Source organism: Physeter macrocephalus, chromosome 7 (assembly GCF_002837175.3).
Source record: "Physeter macrocephalus isolate SW-GA chromosome 7, ASM283717v5, whole genome shotgun sequence".
Lineage (NCBI taxonomy): Eukaryota > Metazoa > Chordata > Mammalia > Artiodactyla > Physeteridae > Physeter > Physeter macrocephalus.
This window is the reverse complement of record NC_041220.1, coordinates 63,358,684-63,363,160: the sequence shown is the minus strand read 5'-3', so window position 1 is coordinate 63,363,160 and position 4,477 is coordinate 63,358,684.

Here is a 4,477-nt window from a genome sequence, read left to right as displayed (position 1 = left end):
GGGCCTGCGCGTCCGGAGCCTGTGCTCCGCGGCGGGGGAGGCCACAGCAGAGGGAGGCCCGTGTACCACAAAAAAAAAAAAAAAAAAAAAAAACCATATGATAATCTCAATAGATGCAGCAAAAGCTTTTGGCAAAATTCAACACCCAGTTATGATAAAAACTCTCCAAAGTGGTTATAAAGGGAACCTACCTCAACATAATAAGGGCCATATATGACAAATCCACAGCCAACATTGTTCTCAATATTGAAAAACTGAAACCATTTCCCCTAATATCAGGAACAAGACAAGGTTGCTCACTCTCACTACTATTATTCAACATAATTTTGGAAGTTTTAGCACTAAAAATATCATCCAGGGAAATAGTTACAGGCTTTGGAGATTTCCCCATCTAGCTGTTAAGGACTAGTTGCTGACCAACGCTCCCAAGAGTAACTGAAGAGCTGAAGGAAAAAAGTAGCAAAACAAACATCCCATCTGTTGGAAAGCTTTGGACTGCAGTTAAGGCAGTCAAGAGTTAAGGAGCCAAGATTCCAGAGAAAAAATGAAACTCACTGTGATGAGTTTAGCGTTCTTTAGATATGCTTAGGAGTCAAGCAGAAAATGGTTGTTAAGAGGTGAAGAAACTGAATAGAGCTTTAAACAATCTTGTGAGCCATTCAACAAATATAAGTTGAAACTGGACAAGGCAATGACAACAAGAAAAAAATGAAGTGTAAATACCCAAGGAAGAAAGGCAGAAAAGTGAGCCCAATTGCCTGTGCTGCTTTTCTCCTTACAGTGTTTGTTGATTGATTCCTAACTGGTTGGAGCCAGAGGGCAGAAATACTGAGCAGGAAGTGGCTGCTTAGAAGTTGAGAATGTCCCTCGTGGTGGGAAAGAAAGGAGCTGATAAGGGATCTGGTAAAACAATATTTTTAGTAGATATTGTAAGGGTAAATCCAGAAGAAACTGTGTACAGTTGGTAAACATTTTTTCTCACAGGGGTGTGGGCTAGCACTTTTGAAACTACTTTCCATGTGTAGTATTGTTGAACAATAATTATGTAGTATATACTATATATTGTAGTAAGGAGAGCCAGGTTTCCTTCTGTCAGAGAAAGAAGTTAGAAATGAGTGAAGAAGGAATGCTAGGACACTAGAATGAACACTATGGTTTTGGATTGGAATGAGTATGAATAGATAGAGATATATAGATATTGTTAAAAGATAAATTGAGGCACATTAAATTTTCAAGACTATTTGAGCAAATATCAATTTGAATTGAGCAGTGCCGAGGTGAACATGGTTAGGAGCATTTTATCAACAGGAGCAGGAGACAGGTTTTTATAGAGCCGACATGGAAGAAAAGCAAGGAAATTATTTGACTGGCAAAAGCTTAAGTGGTATCTTATTTTGGAAAGCCTAGCTGGCTGTTTTGTTTTTTTTTTTAACTGAAGTATAGTTGATTTACAATGTTGTGTTAGTTTCAGTTGTACAGAAAAGAGATTTGGAGATATATATATATATATATATATATATATTCTTTTACAGATTCTATTTGGCTGTTTATGATTGGTTGTTCTTAAGCTTCATTTTCTCAGATTTGAGTGCATTGATTCCGGCTTAAGTTTTGGTTTACTTACGTAATGGCCTCCTTGCTTAGCTATTTTAACATTACGTGTGTGTGTGTGTGTGTGTGTGTGTGTGTGTGTGTATACATATACATATGGCTTAAAACAACCCAAATAGGTTATCTTATTGTTCTGTAGGTTTGAAGACCAATACTGGTACCACTGGACTGAAATCAAGGTGTCAGCAGGCATTCCTTTCTAGAGGCTCAAGGAGAAAAACCATTTTCTTGCTTTTTCCAGCTTCCCGATTCCTCTCTCTGGGTCTTGCACATAGTCCCCTACATTTTTTTTTTTTGGAATTTTTGAACTTTATTTTATTTTTTTATACAGCAGCTTCTTATCACTCATCAATTTTATACACATCAGTGTATACATGTCAATCCCAATCTCCCAATTCATCACACCCCCACCACCACCGCCTGCCACTTTCCCCCCTTGGTGTCCATACATTTGTTCTCTACATCTGTGTCTCAATTTCTGCCCTGCAAACTGGTTCATCTGTACGATTTTTCTAGGTTCCACATATATGCGTTAATATACGATATTTGTTTTTCTCTTTCTGACTTATTTCACTCTGTATGACAGTCTGTAGATCCATCCACGTCAAATGGCCCTCCACATCCTCTCCAGCATTTGTTGTTTGTAGATTTTCTGATGATGCCCATTCTAACTGGTGTGAGGTGATACCTCATTGTAGTTTTGATTTGCATTTCTCTAATAATTAGTGATGTTGAGCAGCTTTTCATGTGCTTCTTGGCCATCTGTATGTCTTCTTTGGAGAAATGTCTGTTTAGGTCTTCTGCCCATTTTTGGATTGGGTTGTTTTTTTTTTAATATTGAGCTGCATGAGCTATTTATATATTTTGGAGATTAATGCTGTGTCTGTTGATTCATTTGCAAATATTTTCTCCCATTCTGAGGGTTGTCTTCTCGTCTTCTTTATGGTTTGCTTTGCTGTGCAAAAGCTTTGAAGTTTCATTAGGTCCCATTTTTAAATTTTTTTTTTAAATTTTTTTTTTTTTTTTTTTTGCAGTATGTGGGCCTCTCACTGCTGTGGCCTCTCCCATTGTGGAGCACAGGCTCTGGACGTGCAGGCTCAGTGGCCATGGCTCACGGGCCTAGCCGCTCCACGGCATGTGGGATCTTCCTGAACAGGGGCACGAACCCATGTCCCCTACATCAGCAGGTGGACTCTCAACCACTGAGCCACCAGGGAAGCCCCCATTTGTTAATTTTTGATTTTATTTCCATTACTCTAGGAGGTGGATCAAAAAAGATCTTTCTGTGATTTATGTCAAAGAGAGTTCTTTATATGTCTTCCTCTAAGAGTTTTATAGTGTCCGGTCTTATATTTAGGTCTCAAATACATTTTGAGTTTATTTTTGTGTATGGTGTTAGGGAGTGTTCTAGTTTCATTCTTTTACATGTAGCTGTCCAGTTTTCCCAGCACCACTTATTGAAGAGATTGCCTTTTCTCCATTGTATATCCTTGCCTCCTTTGTCATAGATTAGTTGACCATAGGTGCATGGGTTTATCTCTGGGCTTTCTATCTTGCTCCATTGATCAATGTTTCTGTTTTTGTGCCAGTACCATATTGTCTTGATTACTATAGCTTTGTAGTGTAGTCTGAAGTCAGCTGATTCCTCCAGCTCCACTTTTTTCCCTCAAGACTGCTTTGGCTATTCAGGGACTTTTGTGTCTCCATACAAATTTTAGAGATTTTTTGTTCGAGTTCTGTAAAAAATGCCATTGGTATTTGATAGGGATTGCATTGAATCTGTAGATTGCTTTGGTTAGTATAGTCATTTTCACAATTTTGATTCTTCCAATCCAAGAACATGGCATATCTCTCCATCTGTTGGTATCATCTTTAATTTCTTTCATCAGTGTCTTATAGTTTTCCACATACAGGTCTTTTGTCTCCCTAGGTAGGTTTATTCCTAGGTATTTTATTCTTTTTGTTGTGGTAAATGGGAGTGTTTCCTTAATTTCTCTTTAAGATTTTTCATCATTAGTGTATAGGAATGCAAGAGATTTCTGTGCATTACTTTTGTATCCTGCAACTTTACCTAATTCATTAATTATCTCTAGTAGTTTTCTGGTGGCATCTTTAGGATTCTCTGTGTATAGTATCATGTCATCTGCAAACAGTGACAGTTTTACTTCTTCTTTTCCAAGTTGTATTCCTTTTATTTCTTTTTCTTTCTGATTGCTGTGGCTAGGACTTCCAAAACTATGTTGAATAATAGTGGTGAGAGGGACATCCTTGTCTTGTTCCTGATCTTAGAGGAAATGCTTTCAGTTTTTCACCATTGAGAGTTATGTTTGCTGTGGGTTTCTCATATATGGCCTTTATTATGTTGAGGTAGATTCCCTCTATGGCCACTTTCTGGAGAGTTTTTATCATAAATGGGTGTTGAATTTTGTCAAAAGCTTTTTCTGCATCTATTGAGATGATCATATGGTTTTTATTCTTCAGTTTGTTAATTTGGTGGATCAAATTGATTGATTTGCATATATTGAAGAATCCTTGCATCCCTAGGATAAATCCTACTTGATCATGGTGTATGATCCTTTTAGTGGGTTGTTGGATACTGTTTGCTAGTATTTTGTTGAGTATTTTTGCATCTATATTCATCAGTGATATTGGTCTGTAATTTTCTTTTTTTGTAGTATCTTTGTCTGGTTTTAGTTTTAGGGTGATGGTGGCCTCAAATAATGAGTTTGGGAGTGTTCCTTCCTCTGCAATTTTTTGGAAGAGTTTGAGAAGGATGGGTGTTAGCTCTTCTCTAAATGTTTGATAGAATTCACCTGTGAAGCCATCTGGTCCTAGACTTTTGTTTGTTGGAAGATTTTTAATCACA